Below are 23,472 nucleotides of genomic sequence, written 5' to 3' on the forward strand. Positions count from 1 at the left end.
TTAAACTATCTACCTGTGTGGCATACTGAAGCGTAGCTGAATGTGATACATGTGGGCAGTTGGATTTCATAGCAAAGATAATAGATTTAAGACTTTCACATTCATAATATTCCACCTACCTTCCAACAAAAAACAAGCATATGGTTTTCCTTACAGGGCTTTCCTTTTAAGGTGTCTCCTACCAGTAAATCTCCTGTAGGGAATTCTCAGCCAAAATCTTTGTTGCTTTAATACAAAGCTTGAAAACCAAGAAATAATGACACAATGCTGTTTTACAAAGGATGGAAATATAGTTACAAAACATTGTTTTTTGGGGAAAAAGGCAAAATCATCTAAGATGCCATGGAATTTCAGATGCATCAAAAATGCAACAGAGCTAGAAAGATCAAATCACTGTGCAAGAAAAATGTGTAAAAGGGGCAAAAAAAAGCAGAGAAGAGTTCCCATTCAGGTGTTCTGGATTTAAATTTAAGGGCAACACGCAACCTCACTGAAGTCAATGGGTTTGTTTGGTTTATAACCCTCAGAGCAGAATTTTTGCTCCTAGATATTTTAGAGTAAGACATGTGCAACTGCCCACATCTGAAATCTGGTGCCAAAGTGCAAACATCATAAATATTTTCCTTCCAAAAAACTGTAGAGAAGTGAAAAACTAGCTGAAAAGGAACTTAAACTCTTCTTCACTAAAATGTTGATTTTGTTTCCTTGCACTAGGACGTTGGGAAACTAGGTTACCAATAATTTATTAAGAAAAATGCTTTCCCCCCCCCCACTTTTTTTTTTTTTGCCAGTAGTGTGCAACCTACAGTACCACCTGCTAGCTTATTTTAGTTGTGTAATCTAGTAAACTCAAGTTTATCTTCACACTTAAGTTACAATATTCCATGTCACATTCAAATACGTAACCTATCTTCTTTCCACTGCTTAATCCAGTCTATTGCCCCTTTATCTTTTACTCCTACCTCATCTGTTGAACAAATGTCACTGCCACAGTTACTAGAAATATTTGAACCTGACAGCTGCAAAAGCTCAAAGATAACTAGACAGGGATAGAACTATAATTAGGTGAAGTATTTAATTTTGGTTTTAAATTGTCAGGACCCAATACTGGAATCTTTACAGACCTGGACAATCAAGACAGACAATGTACTTTAGCAAATGTTATGATCATTTATTTTTCAAATAAATAAGGATGAGTAATAACATATGACCTACAGTTTATTGTGCTAAAAGGGATTTTGCCTGTGTAAAAGTGAAGCCCAGATTGTACTATTTAGTGTTCATACTAAATTGTACATTTTGCAGTGACTAGTCCTGTTGAAATCAGTGGGGTCATTTGTGGAGTTAAATACTACTTGGTAGAGTAAAGGTCATAATCTGTCCCTGAGTGAGTAGGGACTGTAGGTTTGAGCCCAATAAAAATAACGCATGGCAGTTTCACAGAGTTTTCAATCGTCAAAGTGCTTCATAAACATTAACCAGAACTTACAACATTCCTGTGAGATAGGTAAGTCTTATTATCCCCATTTTACAAATTGTTACCTGAGACCCAGAGGGTGTGCGTCTTGCTCAAAGCCATCAAAACATCAGCGTCAGAGATGAGCTTAGAACCTTGGAATTCCAGCCTCCAAGTCTTGTGTCACTTTGATTTCCCTTTGTATATGTGTAAATATAAATGTGAAACTGCAAAAAAGATGATAGCTGGCCCACTTATAATTTCATTTCCTCTTTTCAAGTACAAACTTGCTTCTCTTTTGTTCAAGCTTGCATGTGCTGCCCAGTAATATTATCTTCTGTAGCTCAGTATGACCAGCGCCTGCCAAACATTCAAAGATCAGGAGTCAGACCCTTAGAAGTTATGAGATAATAAACGTTGGGATCTTTTGATTTGCCTTCTGCTTTCTGAGCTGTTAGGCTCATGTTTCCAAGCTTTCCTTTGCAACCATGAGTGCTAGATACTTACTCTTTTTTACAAATTGAGAGATGAGATTCTCATGTAACCACATGGCTCCTGGAGCTGAGGCTTTTAAAAAAAAAGAAAAAAGCTAAAGTTGGCAACTGCATCTTTGATGCTATACAGGTGAAAATACTGTTCCCGGGAACATCAAATAGTGCTTCTAATTGACAAAGATGAATATAACTAGAGAAAAGAAAGCTTTTCAAGTCAGACATTACACACTAGTCAGACCTATGTCTCTTAATACTTAACTCCAGAATGTCTCCTCTGAAGCCAGCAGATTTACACTGGTGTGACAATGATATGAGAAGAGAACAGGTTGATACAATAATGGAATTGGCTACCATGAGCAGCTTAAGAAAAATAACTTTGGCATGAGTTCAGAATTTTAGGATTTTGACGTGGGACAATTTTCTCCCTCCTTATCCATAATGCAGCTCTGGGAACCACAGAACAGAACTCACATGCCTCGTCTGCTTTCATATCACATGCAGAACTCTGATGGTGCCTGTCCCAAAGCCCAGTGAAGTCAAGGGAAAAGTCTCTGATTTCAGTGGGCTTTGGGTAAGAACTGTGGAATTCCCACACATGGAATGTGCATTGAGTAGGCACTAGACACCTACACTGTGCTTCAGGGTTCCAGTGTGGACAAGAATGAAGGATTTGGCTCTTGGTCTTTCCAACTAGGTATATTTAATAAATATCAGCTCTCATGTTTTTTTTTCTAATCATTGATATTTTCACCTTTTTAATCTTGAATGCTATAAAGAGAATCACTTCCTGAGTCAGCCTCTAATCCAAAGTATATTGGAGATTTTCATTGACTTAAATCAGGTCCTTGTGGCTAAACCAGATAATTCCATTACAGCACAGCTGTGAGCAAGGGAAATCCACCAGGAGCCAGTTTTGCGGGGTAAGGAGAGTCAGATCAGAATCTTGTCCCTAAAGAGTCCAGAACAAATGCAACAACATACAGCAATTCTGTTCATTTTTGCCTTTAATTTCAAAACATTTGTCTTCTCCTTGATCTTCAAGGCATCATTGCAAAGTAAAGATTATGTTACAAATAAATATTAGGTCATTTCTACTTTGTATTCAATAGTAATGTAACAACACATACTGCTCAATGTTACAGTCAATTGTTAATTATGCAATTAATGAGGTAACATATTTGGAGTAATGAAAAAAGAAGAAGCCTATAAAGTCACTATACCCTAGTAGCTTTATTATTATGGATTAGGAGAACATTAGCAGTAAGACAGCAAAAGAATCATATTTAGCTCAAGTAATAAAGTTATACGAGCTGCCATTTCATAATGTTAAACAAGACCTGAGGGAAGATTAGCTCAAAAGATTACACAGGTGAATCCTTTTCCTGTGCAGAACATGAAAGATTATTGTAAACATGTTTTTTTTTTAAGCCGGTCTCTTCAAACTCAGTCACAATAAATTAGCCATGTAGACTGATATAAGCATGGCACCCAGCACTCAAGCAGGGTCTTTCTGAGAGGAAGAGTGATCTTGTGGTTGCCCAAGTAGACTGGGATTCAGAAGATCTGGGTTAGGCTCCCACCTCTGTCACAGATGTTTTGTGTGCTCCTGAGTAGATCACTTAATCCCTCTGTGCCTCAATTTCTCATCTGTATAATGAGGGTAATGACATTTGCCTACCACACAGGAGTGGTGTGAAGAAATCACGGTGGTGTAAAGTCTAAAAATGAAATTTTAAAAAGTCTCCTAAGGACTCACCCTGGTAGCCAGCCAAAGGTAACACTCCCAACGGACACCCGTGGGCAGATGGGACTGGCTGGGGTGGAGGATTTGTGGCTCAGATACAACCTGGGATTAGCAATCCCTGATCCAGAAAGGTGGCTGGCTGGGTAAGGCTAGCACACAGCAATTTGCCATGGTTGACTGATGACCAGTTTGATGATTAGGCTATAAAAGAGGATAAGGAGTTGCTATAATTGATAAAGTGCCTTAGGTGTACATGCTGTCACTGCCAGTCATGGCCAGTCAGACCTAGTGGTCAGAGTGGGAGTCAGGCCAAGTCAGGTACCAGAGGGTCTGAGTCCAAAATAGGCCAGAGAGTAAACCAAGAGTCAGGAACCAGAAGGTAGGCAGGGTCAGAAACACAAGGTTTGAAGCAAGACGGGCAGGTAGTAATCTCTATTATTGCTCAGACAACTCCTTAGCATGGCTTCCTGGCTTAAGTACCAGTGCCAGCCAATCAGTGGGCTACAAGGAGCTGCCACTCAGGTCCTGCTGGGCGGTACTTCCTGCTTGGCCCAGCCTCACAGGGTCCTCCCATGAGAGCCTAGCTTAAGCCTCCTGTGGAAGTATGGAGGCATCAGTGGCCCAGAACCCCTATGGGCCTGGGTTTTAGCCCTGCAAGTTCTTACACTTGCTGGCAGAAATGAGCAGGACACCAGGATGGCCCAGCCAGGCCCCCTAGTCACATCCCCTCTGCTGGTAACACAGGAGCTGCTATGACAGCTCTCTACCACCTAAGGATTCCTCTGTGCCAAGCAGTCACAGCATACTGGAGAACCAAGGACTACTGAATGTCAAGTCAGACATTTTGTTCTTAAAAACATGCCTTTGTTCCCTGCATTGCTCAGTAACAATGATGACCTTGTTCCTGACAGAATATCAGCCTTAACTCTGAATTCTGTGGCTTATGCAGGTTTGTCTCACCATCCTATTATTATTGAAATGTAACAGAGTTAAATCTGAATTCTCTTTCCACCTTAAACCTTTATGTTAAGAGACCTTCCCATCACAGTATGCTCCATGCCTTTCCCGTGCTATGATTCCACTTTCCAGGGCAACTTATGTTTAGAGACCTTAATACATAGAAGATTATGTAGGTTAAGGTTATTATATTATTATTTCAATATTGAAGTCCGTGGAGAAATCCGTATTCATGTCAACGGATGAAAACCCCAACCACGCAAGGAAGTACTCAGAAATGAAGGGAATGAAAAGTCAGTGTGTTACGCCTTGTCTACATACCAGCTTCCCTCAGTTTAACTAATGGAGTGTTTTTAAAACAATTTAGTTAAACTAGTACAGACCCCTGTGTAAACGTTTCAATGTAAACCTGGCTTGCTGGTCTACATGAATAATTAGTTTGCGGCAAGCTGGGGTGTGACCTTCTATGCACTAGCCTGACGTGAACTAACTGTCCATGTGGACCCTTCTGATGCACATTAACAGTTCATCAGTATGCTTTGATCTAGTCCTGTTTCAATATTGAACATTCCGAGCTGATTTAGTTCAAACAATGGAACCCTTTGTGTAGACATTTAAATCAGTTTCAAACTGATCTAGTTAAATTAGTTACAACTTGTGTGTATGTAGACAAGGCCTAAATTGATTCCCTACCGCAATAGGTTAAGTTGTTAAGGAATCAAATGTTGTGTATTGAAAAGGCCTCAAACTAAATTTATATAAATTAATTTAAGCACATCCATTTAATTAAAATGGTTTTTAAACCAATTTTAGTTAAACTGGCGCAACTTTGTGAGTAGCTCAGTCCTTAGTTTAGACATTGGCAGCCAAAAGTTGATTGAAAGGATGGACCTTGCCCCATACTTGGAAAGCCAACAAGCCCCTGCTTACATATGAATGTGAACTTTATAATAAAAAGAAAAGGTTGGGGGAAATGATAGCTTGCAACTTACTTGACTGACTTAGATTGAGCAAGTCAAATCAAATAATCATGACATTTTGCTTTTGCTTTTTAACTTGATGTTCACTATCTTCAAGCAAGATGACCCAAAGGCTATGATGAGAGCAATAACCATTCTGAAACGTTTATAAACGACCCTCTTAACTGTTTATGAGACATTATCTGAGGTAAAGCAGAGTAGGAGAAATAAACTTGAAGTAGGAAGCGCTGGCTTGCCTCCCAGATGGAGTGTGATAAAGCACCCGTGTCAGTGTTTCTTCTCAGTTTTATGGCAGCCTTTAACTGCTTGGTGTTTGGGATTTTTTATCAGAAGACGGAAAGAAAAAGGAATGGATCCAAAGCAAAGTGGTTTTCCCAAACAATATTCTCCAAATGACTTTATGTGAACAGATACTGTGTTATCTGGCTATCAAGATAACACCATTTATTTTTTTACTTGCCACAACAGCCTGCTACTCAGATTCCCAGTCCTGGTATGTATGCAGAATTCCTGAGCAAAGCAATAAATTTTCAGAGGGGTCTGGGTGACCCAACTTCTTTTTCCCTGTGAGTAAGGAACTTTAACAAAATTAATCTATGGTCAGATTTGCCTCATTAAATAGACTCTTATTGTCACTTTCAAATGGCTTGTTTGTTTTTAGAACAATTAATGTAATAATTACATGAAGGCTCTTGTATTTCACAAAACGTATGTGTTATGTGGATTTTGGCAGAACCCCTGGAATGGTCCAGACTTTTGTGCAAAATGCTCTCCTGGAAAACTGAAAGTATGTGAAACCTACCTTGTTTCATGTCTCATCACAAACCTAAAATCAGCTCAGCTGAAAAGTTTCACCAACCTTTTGATTGAACCTCAACCCCATTTTGAGGAACCTGCTGACTCCCAGTGGTTTTGACTAACTTTGCTTTGCGTTTTGGGGTGCATTCAAATGAGAACTGAAGGAAATGGTATACTTAAATTTAGATGTCTAAACACAGATTTGTGCTTTTAAGTACCTGTTTTAAGCATTTAATCAGCACCTAAGTGCCCAAAATATGTAACTGGGTGCCTAAACATTGATTTTGGCACCTAACTTTAGATATTGAAAATTGGACATTTATTGGTTTTAAAAGAGAGGAAAGCTATGTCAAGAGTGTATTGTGCTCAATCAAACCAAAATATGGACTTAGTCATCCAAGTTAGAAAATAGCACTCTGTGGCTTTAATTACTGCCATTATCTCATTATTCTTGTTTAAGGGCTTGATTCTGAGCCATTAAACTCAATGGGCGTTTTCCATTGTTTTGAATGGGAGCAGGATCAAACCCTAAGTGCATATCAACCACTACAGACCATTCCCCATGAAAATGACAATTAAGTAGTGCTGGTCAATATTTTTCAACTCTTCTTTTGGGGGGAGGAGCCGGGGTTAAAAATGGACTTTTTTTCCAAAGCAAATTTTTTTCAGGAAAATTTCCCAACCTTGTTGATATTTTTCACTTTTTACTGAAAACTTCATGGATTTTTTCTCTTCTTTTTTAATTTCAAAACTGCTAACAAACTGTTATGTTTAAGCTAAACATCCATTTAGTGAACATTTTAATTGTGTTTTTGAAAAAAATATAGAACAAAATTCATGAAAAGGAATTGCAAACACAAGAAATGAATCCATTTCAGCCACTTGAAACCCCTTATTTGTGGGGGGGAAATGAAATTACAAAGTTGTTTTATTGTTCATTTTTTGACTAGTTCTACAATCGACCAGTGGTCACAACATTAAATAATGACAAGTGCCATAGGTTATAGATGGAACAAAGGACCTGTAAAAGGAAAGAATGGAAGAGCTACTTGAGCATTGCACAGTAGTAAATCCTTAGCATCCTCTCTGACTGGAATTGCAATTATGTTTCATGAGGACAGAGCCAGAGAGTTGAGTAAGCACCATGTCTCATCACCTGCAGAGCCAATTTTTGGTTGGATCAAACTCTGTAGACCTCTGCCAAGTCTAACATAAACATATCATCAGTTCTCTTGAAATGCGGCTTCCTCTTATCCCTATTTGATTGTTTCCATTTATCTCTCCCAGACCTGGCTCCAGCCCGCAAGCAAAAACAAAATCAGAAATTACTTGTCTTAAAGAATTTGCCTGACAGTCCCCTCATAAACTTTGGATGTCACTAAAATTGAAATGAGTCTGTGGAATATGAGATTAAAAAACACAGACTGTCCAATACTATTAATCTATACCTCATACTTTTACTCTCAGAACACATCTGCATGGATGGTGTAGACCTACAGCCTAGTTCTGATATTACCAAACTCCATTTTCACACTGGTGTCACTCCACTTAACTTCAGTGAAAGTTGCTCCTGATTTCCATCAGTGTACGTGAGGTCCAGCCATTAGCCTTTAGGCTGAGGTTTTTCAGAACTGCCAAAGGGATCTGGATACCCATTTCTCAATAAAACTGATCAGAAATTTCCCCTCAAAACCAGCAGATATCCTCGCTGATAGCTGTGCATTAAGTTAAGCTCCATATCTGCACATACCCCTGAGAAGGGCCTTTGTGCAAGGGTGGTGGGGAGGTCCCATCCGAACATGGCTGGTGCTGTACTGCTTGAAGGGAAGGGCAAATTGGCCTATAAAAACATCTGATACACTGCACAGTGGCCCCAAGATCTGTGGGATACCCCTGCAGATCCTTTAATTTTGCAGGATTTAGCATCTGTGCAGTTTGTTTGTTCCATGCGACCTACAGTACGTCCCCCTTGAGTGAAAAATCTGCCTGGAAATCCACACATTTTAAACTCACAAGAGTTCCTCACACATTGTGCCAGATCCTCAGCACCTGTAATTCAGCAAAGCTCCCTTGATGTCATAAAGCTATGCTGGTTTACACTAACTGAGGTTCTGACCAATCATTTTCCCTCCAATGGGGTTCTCTCTGGAAGGTGAGACTGGCCCATGGGAAATGTTTATATAACATATCTTCTCTGACTAGTAACGAATAGAAATGCCAATTACTTGCACCCTCATTAGTTGCCTACCCAAGGAAATAAGTAGTTATTCCGAAACCAACTGTCCAATGAAAGGTTAAGCACAGAATTCCTCCAACAACTTGAGCTGCAATATTGGTGCCCTTGTTATTTACTGGTGGAACAAAATGTAGCATCCAAGCATAAAACAGGCAATAAATCATTATGCTTTGCACAATCCCCTGCAAAGCAAAACTACAAAGATTTACAGGGCTCTCTTATGTAGCCCTGTGGTTGCAAAGGGTCACGTTGTTTTGAGTGTCTGGTCTTTCTTACTGTAACAAAGATAACCCCTATAGACAGAAAAGAGTAATGCAAATCATTTCTATTGTAAGGTCTTATGATTGCAGCCCCATTGGCCTGCAGCGGTGAACCGCGGCCAGTGGGAGCCGCAATCGGCCGAACCTGCGGATGCAGCAGGTAAACAAACCGGCCCGACGCGCCAGGGGCTTTCCCTGAACATGCGGTGTCCCAAGTTTGGAAAACACTGCACTAGGCCACACCAGCTCTTCCCCATGATGATGAATTAATGAATTTTATGGGAATATTTACCAACTCTGTCCACGTATCTATTCAAGGGACACCATCATAGGACCTAACCACATCAGCCACACCATCAGGGGCTCATTCACCTGCACATCTACCAATGTGATATATGCCATCATGTGCCAGCAATGCCCCTCTGCCATCTACATTGGCCAAACTGGAGAGTCTCTACGCAGAAGAATAAATGGACACAAATCTGACATCCGGAATTATAACATTCAAAAACTAGTAGGAGAACACTTCAATCTCTCTGGTCACTCAATAACAGACCTAAAAGTGGCAATTCTTCAACAAAAAACTTCAAAAACAGACTCCAGTGTGAAAGTGCAGTACTGGAATTAATTTGCAAACTGAACCCCATCACATTAGGTCTGACTAAAGACTGGGAGTGGTTGGGTCATTACGAAACCTAAACCTAATTTCCCCACAACTAATTTCCCCCTACTGTTACTCATACCTTTTTGTCAACTGTTTGAAATGGGCCACTCTCATTACCACTATAAAAGTTATTTTTTCCTCCCTTGGTATCCTACTGTTAACTGAATTGTCTAATTAGATTAACTTCATAGTTGGTAAGACAACTCCCATCTTTTCATGTATTTATACCTGCTCCTGTATTTTCCATTCCATGCATCTGATGAAGTGGGTTCTAGCCCACGAAAGCTTATGCCCAAATAAATGTGTTAGTCTCTAAGGTGCCACAAGGACTCCTCGTTGTTTTTACTAAATAAGTATTTTACCAGGAAAAAAAACTATTTTATTTACTTTAAGGGCTAGATTCTGACACCCTTTCTCACACAAATTCGTACTTTATTCCATTGAAATCAATGAAGGATCAGGCCCTAGGTTTGACATCAAATAGAACTACGCACAGAAGGCTTGAGCCTGCTCCCATTCAAGTCAAAGGAAAACTCGCATTAACGTTAATGGTGCAGGATCAAACCAGAGCAAGGTATCACTCAGCATGAGTAAGAGTTGCAAGGTCTGGCCATATGTTATTAAAATAGTCATTTTTGTAGGTTTTGGTTCTATTTCCCAGGGGGAGAAAAGCTGTCAGAAGCAGCTCAGAATCTTAGATTTCTTACATGCCTTGGGGCTTAGTAATCCCTTTTTGTTTTCTTTGTTAGAAAGTTAGGAGATCAAGTATTTTATTTTCATTTGTACATATGACAAAATATCCAGACTATGACCCCTAGTCGGTCCAATGTTTTGCTTGCATTTATGTAAGTAAAAATTACTTCCTTGGAGCTACATGAAACTGTGTGTTATTTTCTGAAAGTGGATTCTGAGATGGGCTCCTTGTGTGGGAGTTTTTACGTTACATTGCAGCATGGTGCATATTGTTAATATTTAGGATCAGGTTCTGAGCTGCACCTCGAAGAAGCATTAAGCTCCCTTTGTTCCCTCCCAGTCCTGGGTTGTGGAGACTCCTGGCATAATTCAGCCCTGGGGTCTGTCTGAATTACAACAGCCTCCCCAGGCTGCCCTCTGGGATGTAGCATTGCTTGGATTCGCTGCAGTGCTATGGGTTGCAGCCCTACTTCCAACCCACCCCCCTATGCTCTGGTTTGCATGGCAGTCCTCGGAAGGCAGCTTTATGGCAGTCTTCCACACACAGTACCCACACCAGGGGAATCCTCGCCTGGCCTTTATGCACTCCCAGGGCCAATAAGAGGGGGGGGCCATTTGGTCTGGGCCTCAAGCTCAAAGGAGGCCTCAGATTTAGACACTTGTTAATTTTTTCGCATTTGATAAGTTTTGCAACTTGGTTTTATGCGCATCCCTATCGGACCATAATGTGACACGCTTTCTCAGCTTAGAGCTGCAAATTTAAGCAGATAAAGAGCTACCACCATTCAACTATGGGACAAGAGCATTTGAATGGGCTCACGGTGCTTAATGTCAACTGTGACATTGCACAAAAGCTAGATTTTTCCTCAATAATTAGTGTATTTGCACAGAAAAAGGCTAGAAAAGCATTTGTTAAATAAAAAAATATTCAAGGAGTCTAGTCTGTAAAGAGCAATAACTGGAACTCTAAGCTACAGAAACTCTTCAACTTGCCTAAAACAACATTTAGGGTGAGAAATTGTTACTTGAAACCTGTCTCTTTAGATCTTAAGCTTAGTATGCGTGTTTTGTGTTGTTTTTTTTTTTTGCTTAGTAATATGCTTTGTTCTGTTCACTATCCCTTATAATCACTTAAAATCTGCTTTTTATAGTTAATAAACTTGGGGTTTTTTTATTATTAACCCCAGTTTGTGCAATTTCTAATGGGGGGGGGCAAGAAGTTGTGCATATCTTCCTCTACATTGAGGGAGGGGGTAAATTTATGCGCTTACGTTGTATATATTTCTCTACAGTGCAAGACAATATTATTTTGGGTGTATTTTCCAGAAGGGAGCTGCGCCTGAGTTCTGGGCACCTTCCTAGCTGAGTCTGCTCATAGAGAGCTGTTTGCAGACTCTGTCTTCCACAGCTGGCTCTGTGTGTGTGTGTGTGTGTGTGTGTGTGTTGGTTGTGTGTGTGTTGCAAGAGGCCTGAGAGCCTAATTCAGCAAAACAGGGAGAGGGAGCCCAGGCTAGTGGAGCAGGCAGGCTCAGTACATCAGGTGGCATTCCAGAAGGGGGGTCCAACCTGTCACAAGAACAATCAGGCTCTGATCAAATACCCACACATTCAGAATTTCCACTGAAGTCAGCTGGGCCAGAGATATTCACAGATGTCACTGAAATATACTGGTGTGACCTCACAATTAGGCCCCTTAGGAATAGACCGTTTTTATACTTATTTGTGTTCCCTGTGCTAGTTCATAAATCAATATGAAAATCAGGGTTGGTCAATTTTTTCTGAAATTAGATTTTTTGACAAAATTGTTCATCGCAATTTTTAATTTTGATTAAAAAAAGCTTTATTTCTACTAAATGTTCACCATTTGTTCTTACAACCAGCCATAGAACCAGCTGAAAATTTTTAAATTTCAGAATTTTGATGAAAATGTTCATCATCATTTTGAATGTCTATGAAAAAAGGTGAAAAAAATGACAAATGTTCTTTTTTATACGTGTGGACCAATTCTACTGAATATGATGGCTACATTAAGAATTCACAGGTCAAGACAATTTTAAAAGAAAATGATACCTTTCTTTCCATTATCAGCTGGAGGGTTTGTTTGCACCACGTTTATTTCATTTTCAGAGTGCATTGACGGCCTGTGAGGCAGAAGTCACATCTAAATTGACATCTACATCTTAGTGCCATAACAAGATATTCTTATGTTTTGCTATTCATTTTTTAAAACCCATTATTAACTATTCACAATGGCTGTTCTAAATCTTTGTTTTTCTGAGGATTAGACAAACATTTTAATATTGAACAAGTCTTAACAAATGCTGGGAAAGATTTATTTACTGTATTGAGATAAAAAGGAAGATTTTGTAATAGAACAAAGTAATATGTATAGGCAAGTTATTTCATTAGAACAGTAGGAACTTGTTAGATCACAGTGAAATGGTATTTACTGAAAGAATGAATATATGTTAGAAGAAAGAGGAGCATTTCATTAGCAATGTATTCCATTGTACAAACATGTAGATCAGCAGAATTTCTGAAGAAATAATATTAGTAAGTGCAATAGCTAGCCATTGATTTTTGACACAAAACGCCCAATGGCTTCAGTTGAATTCCCCATAATAAAGTAAATTTTTCAGCCACCAGATAATTTGTTCTGAGAACCCCTGATCTAGACTGAACCTGCGTATAACACAGACCATACAACTTCCCTAACCTAATTCCTGTTTGCTGATATATTTATACATGGCTTCATATTATAAATCTGGTAGAAAATGTTTATAAATTGATATCGTCATAACTCACGAGTGGTGCCTTCCAAACCAGTCGGACCACTCATGTGAGCAGCAATATATATTTTGAAAAAATCGAGAAAATGAAAAGGCGCACGTTACCATTGATATCAAGCATGTGTATGTGTGTGTATAATATGAGCAATATAGTTTACAAAATATACAGCTGTGAATATGTGACTCATAGTTTGAATCTAGTCCACGTAGTTCAGAATTATAAAGGGGTGCCAGTTTCATCATATTCAAAGCATATTTTCCATGGTCTGGCCTGACCACCAACCTTCCTGCAACCACGGCTGGTCTGTCTGAAGCTGTGTGCCTGCTGCAAAGCGGCCAGTGTGCATTCAGGTGGGCTGCTTTATCACTTTCCCCGCTTTAAGTCAGTCTTCAGCCACTTGTACCGCCACTGGACTGACTTTGTGGGTCTTTGCCTTTATCGTGCGCCTGGCATACCCTCTTTTTGCCCAGTCTCACTTGTAGGTTTCACATCAATATATATAATATACACCACTGGTCACAGCATTGAGCAATCAAGTCCAACGTGTTTACATTACCAGCTTTTTCACTGAGATGCTTCCCTTCCTTCTAGTTTGCAGATACACACAAAGTTTTTATAATAAAGTGAACTAATGAAACTTTGTTCCCTTAGGTGAAAAGTGCCTTAGAAACACAAAGTGCTTTACGAATATGTAATAACTAATTTAGACTCAATGCTGTATCATCAGTCAACAAGAGGTTTACTACTGGCTCTGTAGGACCAAGAGCAAGACCCTAGTTTTCACCACACATCTGCAAGGAAGATAAGAATCAGTTTCCTCTTTTCACAGAGGAAGAAACTGATACTGAGGACCTGATTATCTTTCATGCCCCTTGACACCGCTCTGACACCCACTTTGCATTGCCAATGTGGTGCAAAGTGACCATGTAAGGTGTGATAAATCTGCACTCAAAGTGTCAGCGTGGGGAATTAGCCTTGACATAAGGGAGAATCAGGCCCCAAGAGAGAGATTAAGGCTCAGGTCCTTAAAGATATTTAGGTGCCTAGCTCCCATTGATTTCAGTGTGAATTAGGCACCTAAATGCCTTTAAGGATCTGGGGCTAAGTGACTTGCCTGAGGTCACAGAGCAAGTCAGTTGCAGAGCTAGGAATAAAACCTGGACCTTCTGACCTCCCCTCACCACCACACTGCCTGTCTAAGCACCTCCCTTGTTTTTTAGGTTTTTTAATCCCTCTCACTTGTTGTAAAATAAAGTTGGCAAAAGGCTCATCCACATGGATGACATACACACAGCCCTTCGGTGGAGCAGTTCTGCAATACACATTTGCTAGGGTAGCCCTCTGCACAGCACCTAAGCAACAGCAGATTTATAATCACCTGCTTTCTTTTGCGCCTGTTGTTGCCACAGGCTAACCAGGACAAGTAAAGATGATGGGTGCTGAGCAACAGAAATAATTAAATAATTTGCATCAAAAGGAAAGTCCCATAATGGGTACCATAAGCATCAACAAGTCTGCAGCCTGAGGCATGCCAATGGGTCAATAAGCGAGTGCAGAAGCCCTAGGACAGCTGCCAGTCAGAGCTCTAATTTGTAGTGGCTGGGCAGTCCACCTTGCCAAAAGGGTTCATCATCCCTATACCCAGCATGCTGCTATAGAAGAAACCAGAGTGTAAATGTACACTGCTGGGAATTAATAACCAAGCCTTCCATGTCCCCCCTCCCCCGTCCCACCCTTTTGCCCCTTGAATGGTCCCTTGAAATATGTGCTCAAAAACAGGTTCTTTAATAATAAAACCCCCTCCAACAGTACACGTCTACTCGTCACCGCCTCCCCCACCCCACACACCGGAACCCATACAGGGTATCATCAAACAATTCCAACCCATATTCTATGGGGACCTCATCCTGAAAGAAATCTTTCCTGAACCCCCTCTTCCAGCCTTCAAACAATCCCTTCAAGCTCATCCTCAGAAGCAAGCTCCCCACAGACCAGGACCCACCATCTCATAGCAGCACCAGACCCTGCCATGACAATACATGCAAAACCTGCAGAGGTATCTCCATTGCTACAGTGATCCCCACACACACACACAACACACCTTTCAAGATCCATGGGTCCTATACACGCCTATCACATGTGGTATACCTCATCCAGTGCACTAAATTCCCCAGTAGCAACTATGTGCGTGAAACCAGACAATCCCTACTCTGTCGAATGAACTCACACAGGAAAATGATAAAAGACAAAAGCCCACCCTCTCCTCAAGAAACCAGCTCTTGATGCTGATAATCCTGCTATCTTCCCGTTGCCCACTGCTCTTTTTGGAAGGAAAAGTTTTTGAGAGACTGGTGGCACAGCAGTGTTGGAGGTGAAACCTCTCCACCAACCCTGCACATTTTTCCACGCAGAGGACAGATCAGAGCACCAGCACCTTCGCCTGCCCCCACTCGCCCTGAGATGAAGCATAGATGAGCTGCTCAGGACCTTGGCCTTCCCCTGTCTGGAACAGGACAGGGAAATTCTCGCTGGGGAGAGGAGACGCACTTCAGTACAAGTTCCACCAGCTATGGTTTAAAAAGTCGGGGGCTCTCACTTGTTAAAGCGACCTTGAGCGTGATGAGGTTTGCCCACACCCCTGTCCATGGCCGTTGTTCCCTCTGTGACATTAGATCTTCACTGCATGCCATTTGTGGTGTGCACAGGAAAGGGGTAGACCAGATAAACGCAAAAACCATTGTGGGTGAAATCTTGGCTCCATGAAAGTCAATGGGAGTTTTGCTATTGGCTTAAACAGAGTCAGGATTTCACCCTTTAACAAAATGTGGTGACCATTTCCAGTATGGGCCTCCACTTTATGAGGCAGCAGGATCAAGAGACAAAGCATATATTATGTCAAGAAAGAGATCATTGAGGTGTCAGCACTTCACGCCCTAAATATATATATATTATTCTGCCCCAGTGTGATTTTTCAGCCAGGGAACCTAACACTCAACTTCACTTATTCAAATAAAGGGTGAGAGAGAATTTGTAGAGAGAGTGGGATATTTTCTCTCTTTCATCCAGCCCACAAGGGACCACGAGGAAGGGGACCAGCCTGGGGGACGCCCTGCTTCAACCAGAGGCAAGGAAAAGAGAGAGCAGTAAGGCTGAAAGAGACCAAGGGATGGCAGCAGACAGCAAATTAGAAGTGAGTTTACAAAAACAGTCGATGGGCTGCAGGCACAGGGGACTCACATCGTAAGAGTACTTCGCTGTATGGGTCTGGTTGGGCTCCATTGGAACGCTGCGTTCAGGTCAGGGCACCTCATAACCGGGAAAAATAGCTACACTTTGGAAGGAGTTCAGAGAAAAGCAGAAAACTGCGATAAGAGGCCTGGGGTGAGGGTGTCGACTTCTGAAGAAAGATTAAAAGAGCTTTGTAGGTACATTTTAGCTAAGAGATGACTAAAGGGACATGATAACAGCCTGCAAATATTTGCAGTTTATAAACATCAAGGCAGGAGAGGAATTATTTATGATAGGACATGGGGGGGGGGGTATTACTAAGAGTAATGGGATGAGATTAAGATGGGAAAACTTGAGGTTGAATATCAGGAAATATTTCCCAACTGTGAGATGTGTTAGGCTGTGGAATAATCTTCTAAGGGACATGGTGGAGCCACGCCAATTGGGAAATTTAAACTAGACTTGACTAAACACTAGGATCCATAGGGAACAATGGTCATTTCTATCATTAACCTCTGTGATTATTTCCTCCCTGACCCCTTGGGCAGTGGTCAGGTGAGTGTCTGGGAGGGAGCCTGCCCTTCATGATCAAGTAGTACATGCCATTAATTCCACTGTCAGGAGCAAAAGGAGATGACAAAACATCAGGTCCTAGCTCTCTGGGTCTACTCTGGCACTAAGCCCATCGACCTGAGGGAGCTAAGGCTGTTCAGCCTCTGGCAGGATTCGATCCACTCGGGTGCATATTTGTCCAAAATTTTAACCAAACCAAATCCAATAAAAGGTCTGGATAATTTTGCATAGACCACAATTTGTAACCAGATGGCAAAACAGGGTCTAGAAGCCAAACCTGTAGAGCTACCAGGCAGCTACCATCTCCAGGCTGCCACCAGCAGCAGCTGTAACCAACTTGTGCGCTCCACCACTTCCCATGACCCACTGTGGACATAGACCATGGGAAGTTCCACCTCAAGGTTTGACAGACAGCAGCCCCATGGGTCCTCACGGCCTCCCTGCCCTAAACAAATGCAAGAGACATTCCAGAAATGTCCAGGCAACAATGCAGATCTTCTGTAGCTACCATGACCATTCCAGCTCCTTGTTCTTGAATTCCTGGCTTGACCTCAGCTTGATTTGGACTTCGCCTCCTGACTTGGACCCTGCAACCTGACTAAGACTCTGACCCTCTGTATCGACCCTGGCCTGGACTTAACTACGAACTCCTCCTCTACTCCCACTCTCAAGGTCTGACCCTTTGACCTTGACTGCCCTTGGTGGGTTCGTGACATTAGCCTTTTATCTTAACCTGAACTGTGGCATGTTTGAAACCTGTATCCAAATGCTGTGGGCCAGATCAACCTGTAATTTAAATCTCAAAGCAACAATTATGGTTGTTCTTGCAGAATGTCTAGCTCATCTGAAAGCGCCTGTGCTCATGAGAATTTCAACCTGATTCTGGTGTGTACGTGTGCATCACAGGACACGCAGATAACATGAGTGCCAGTTTATTTTCCAATCCTTTTAACCAGACGCGAGTGTTTCCCCAGAAACCTGATAAATGAGGAGACCTGATCAGCTGAAAAAGACGGAAGAATTTTGGAGGAGCCTTACCCTGTGATATGACTCATTGTGCTACATTTATAATTCGAGGATTGGAAATGCTCAGCAGGAGCAGCATTAGAGGGTAGCAATGCTGGAACAATGTAACCTGCCAAAGTTATTGCTAAAAGCATCAGGTATAGACACATTGCGATTTGTGCATGATACCAAATGTATAACACTCACCTTTAAACAAAGTGACAAAGACCCAAAATGAGGGGCATGGTATGATGTTATCTGATTACAATATGACTATATAGATCATTGTTGCAACCACTGTTATATATTTGCAGCAAATATTGTACAAAGGTTGTCAAGTGAGGTGTCTATGAAAAGATTATGATTTGCTGGTTATGATTATGCTATCTGTATGTAAGTATCATTTTTGTATGTGAAGTTATAAGTATTGGACTATCCACCAGCTTTATGGGGATTGTCTGCCCCATTCTTTGCAGTTCACCCTAATTGCGTGACCATAGCTGTCCCCCACTGGGACACCGGTCACAGCCAGTTATGCCAGGTAAGATATCTGCAAAAATGTTATAATTTGCCAGATATGATAATCTTGTTTATATGATTTTTGGATAAGATCTAAATTATATACGGACCTGGGTGTGTGGCTGGTCCTTTGGGATCAGGAGAACCTATTATTTGATAAGACTAGTTATAAAGAACAACTCATCCCTTAATCCAGTGTTTTTGGTGGTGATAGGAGAACTGGAATGCCTGAGGAAACTGCCTTTATGTTTTCTTCTTAGCCAGTGTGGTGAAACAGGAGTTTACTTTTGTGTCTGGATTGGTATATCTTATAAAAGAATAACCACCAGTTTTGGGTTGTGTTTGCCCTATTTCTCAGCAGTTCATCCTGAATTTGACATCCTCAGCTGTGACCCACAAAGGCATGGCTACACATAGCAAAAATAAAATAAAAAAATAAAATGAAATAAAAGAAAAAGAATGTTGGAAAAAGAATGAAATCAAGAGTAATTGCTTTACTGAATGTGGTATGTATAAAACTTCCCAACTGATTAGCATTTATAATGTTAATTAATAGTAAACTGTGAGTTAACACCATGTTTGTATGGGACAAGAATAAACTTCAGTCTTAAAGAATAGTGATATCCCTGGCAATTAAGTTTAGCTGAGAGATAGTATAGAAAGATAACAAGTGTAATCATTGTTTAATCTTTTTTTAGATAGCTTTGTTTTTCAGCCAGGTTTTTTGCATCTGTCCAGTTTACAGTCAAACCAGGAACTAGGGGTTTCATCATAGACCAATGGTCACATTTTCAAAAGCAGCTACGTGACTTAGAAGCCAAGGGCTACTGCAGTGCAGACTAGAGGGGTGTAAATTGCAGAGTGCACTGAAGTGTTGCAATCTAACTGCACTGTGTGGACACTGCCGGTGCGAACAAGAGGTATGCAGCTTGCATTATTATATTCCTGTTTGAAAAAGGACTATGTTAACATGAACTAGATGCCTGGTAGTTCACACTAGCCACATTTACTTGGGGAAATTAGAGCTCAACTCTTTGCTGCACTTTGCAGTTCACACCCCCATAATCTATACTGTAACACTATGTAGACAAGCCCTTAGTGTGACTGAAAATCAAGGTAAGCTCCTAAGTCACTTAGGTGCTTTTGAAAGTGTTACCCCAAATCTCTAACAGTATGTGTACTGAAGGAAATAGTTTTCAATGCTAGAGCACAGTATGGATTAGAACTGGTTGAAATTCTAATTTTGAAATTTTGTTGATTTTTTTCTTTGACATTTTGAATTTTAACAAGAAAAGGAAGAAATTCACATATATTTGTGTGTAATTTTCCCATCTTTCAACCAGCCCTAATACAGATACTTTAGATTAAACAAATGAAGTATATAAGCAGACTGTCTGTAAATAGATTTGCTTCTGAGACAAAACAATCAAGAAACTTCACAACAGACCAAACAGATATGTTACGAGAACTGGGTGGGAAATGGTTTCCCATCCCTGAAATATTTTCAAAATTTCAAAAAAAATTCACATCTCAGATCAGGGAAAAAAGTGAAAATCTCAAATATTCACAGTCCAAAAAACTGAAAGAAAATTCAGTGTCGGTCAATTGAAATGTTTTGTTTTAATAAATTTGATTGGACTTTTGACATTTCTTCTACCGTTTTTGTCTAGCTAACAAATTTGTCAACAAAAGTCATTTTTATTCAGAAAACTGGAATTCTTCATTTAAAATTTGCAAAAACTAAATATTTCTACCATTTCAAAACTATTTTGTTCAAGTTTTTCAAATCAGGAGATTCATCAGATCAAATCTGAATCACTTCTGTTCTGGGACAGCTTAGGTTGGAACATAAGAACGGCCATACTGGGTCAGACCAAAGGTCCATCTAGCCCAGTATCCTATCTGCTGACAGTGGCCAATGCCAGGTGCCCCAGAGGGAATGAATGGAACAGGTAATCATCAAGTGATCCATCCCGTGTCTCTCATTCCCAGCTTCTGGCAAACAAAGGCTAGGGACACCATCCCAGTCCATCCTAGCTAATAGCCATTGATGCATCTATCCTCCATGAATGTATCTAGCTCTTTTTTGACCCCGTTATAGTCTTGGCCTTCACAACATCCTCTGGCAAGGAGTTCCACAGGCTGACTGTGCACTTTGTGAAAAAATACTTCCTTTTGTTCGTTTTAAATCTGCTGCCTATTAATTTCATTTGGTGACCCCTAGTTCTCGTGTTATGAGAAGGAGTAAATAACACTTCCTTATCTACTTTCTCCACACCAGTCATGATTTTATAGACCTCAATCATATCTCCCCTTAGTCATCTCTTTTCCAAGTTGAAAAATCCCAGTCTTATTAATCTCTCCTCATATGGCAACCATTCCATACCCCAATGGCAGCCATTCCATACCCCTAAGTTGCAACAAGCTGTCATTTTTCAATCATAAAACATTTCATCAAAAAAATCCTGACTAGCTCTGTGTGTTACTAAGCTCTGCTTTGAATAAAAATTGTGTCACTTTTGGGCACATTTGCACTTGTTATACAGCTGATAGAAAAAGAGCTCATAGCTGAATGATGATAAGCATGGGATCTTCCATCCGAGCAAGTGTTTGCATGAAGTATCCTTTGCCTTTCAAAATGTTGCTGCCGTCTCTGAAAAATGCAAATGAGATGCCAAGACTCCAGTATTCGGAGTTTATTCATTAATGATGGCACTTTGCTCCAGTATTCTGTATTTACTATTCCTTACACCTCAGTTCCACACCTAAGAGAACAATGACCAGAGCAGCTCATAGCTTTGGTATGTTTTGTTTTGTTTTCTAATAAATAAATGCCATCTGTGTTTGAGGCTAGATCCCTTCCACCGATGTATTGCCCTTTGTGATTTATGTCTCTGGGTGAGTAACAGAGCTCCTCCTGTCTATACAGGGGAACAGCAGCAGTGAATTGCAAAAGATTGTATATTCTCCTCAGTTAAAAAAACATTCCCTACATCCACATAAATACAGTGCAATTATTTTATTAATCAGGTCCTGTATCATGTGATGAGTGTTATTAGAAAGGGGGGGAGAAGCTGAGATGTGTGAATATCAAGTTACTGGAAGAGCAGATTTAATGGGCCCTTGGGTAATAATCCATAAAAAATAATCCATAAAACTTCAAAGGTCTGCCCTGAGCAGATACCCAGTTTGTTTAAAGTATCTGCATGTCACTGCAGTTAAAGTTACTGCATGATCTTTCATACATCCTTATTTCCCATGTACCATTTCACCTAATGTTATCTCTCACAATTTTGGTTTATGATGCAATCCAAAGTTATAGTATGTCAGATGGGGGGGGTTACATTTTAAAAAAAAAAAGACCACAGCACAGATCAGACACATATTACAAATGAAGAGAGCAGTTACACTATCCAAAATAAATGAAGGGGGACATTTTTTTAACTGCAGTCTTCAACCACCAGCAAGTCTCCATGTAAACAAACCATAATCAATGATCCTAGCACTTTTGAGGGGGAACTATTCAAAAAGGTGCCGGGGTGAGATTTCTCAGTGGCAGATTGTAGCTAGTTCTGAACTATGGAAATGTGGTAGAAAAAGGACTAAAGACTTCAAGCAATGCCAATTGTTATTCAGACACTGCACTTGGAGTACAGTGTGGTTCTCTAAAAAAAAAAGAATTTCCCTATTTTTTACAATACTACAAAACTTAGAAAGTACAGCAACATCAAAGCCAATACATTTGATGATGTAGGCTGGATGTTTATGGTATTTAGATGCCTAAAGATGCAGATAGATACCTAGCAGGATTTTCAAAGGCACCTACGTGCCTAACTCCCAAAATCAATTGGAGTTAGACACCAAACTTGCTTAGGTACTTTTGAAAATCCCTATCCTATACCCTCCTATCTACATCTTCAGGCACCTAGATACCTTTTAAAATCTGGCTTGTAGTCCTTACTTCAGCCACTGACTTTATTATGAAAGAGTTTACAGCAGCCACTTCCATAGGTAAACAAATTTGGTCTAATTTCAAACTCATTTGAATGTCTTAGGTCCAGAATTAGGGACAGAGCTTGAACCTTTGAGCTTCACAGTTGGGCCTGACCCAGTGAGGTACTGAGCATCTCCCAATAGCTGAGTGGCCTCAATTCCAGGAGGAGCGGTAGACACTCCTCCTTTACAGAAGCTGCTTAGCATTTCACAAGCTAGGACCTTTTGGGTAAAGTTAAATGCTGTGTGATAGTAGAAGCAATATTCTGTATGTATAGGTCAGAAAGGAAATAGACACATAATATACAGATACACACCATGCAACTGGTTTGATGCATTATTGATGGGATGCAGGATACTGGGCTTGATACCAGTGGTCTTATCCAGTACGGGAAATCCCATGTTTCAATGTTTACTTAAGTATGAAGTGGAGTAAACTTTAGTCCTTAAAAGCAAACATTTAAATGCACTCGCTAATCCAGAGACATACAATATGTAATTATACTAACACACCTTGAATATTTTTGGCAATTTCAGCTATTCACCAGAATGAGTATCTTTCTTTCAGGACCCTAAGATCAAAATTTACCAAGTCACTGCCAAAAAAGGAAGGAAAACCCTGACCATATGGAGAGCTTCAAGAAAGACACAGTGCATTCCAAAGAATACAAAACAGACAAAATCTTCAGTTACACAATACCCAGATGGAGATAAAGTTTCACAAATGACCGTTCAAAGATCTGAAGTTAAATACAAGCCAACTATCTATCTAGGTTCCTATGCTGGATCCATCATCATGGTATCTATGCAATGAAAGTGGGCAGAAGAAGATCTCGCTCTCTCCTTCTCCCATTCTGTATAGACTTGAGGACAAGTGAGTGTTTGTATTTGATTTTGGTTTTCAAATATGTCAGTTTGGTGAGGTTATTGGGGGAAAACAAGGTGACAGAGAGACCACTAATAAATAAAAAGGGTTATTAAATTAATGGCAACTTTAAAAAACAATTGACATTCCTAATTATGTAAATATGTCTTCAGTAAGAAAAAGACAAAAGACAAGAATTCTGAGCAATGTAGAAGTA

Source organism: Eretmochelys imbricata, chromosome 8, assembly GCF_965152235.1.
Source record: "Eretmochelys imbricata isolate rEreImb1 chromosome 8, rEreImb1.hap1, whole genome shotgun sequence".
NCBI classification, from domain to species: Eukaryota; Metazoa; Chordata; order Testudines; family Cheloniidae; genus Eretmochelys; species Eretmochelys imbricata.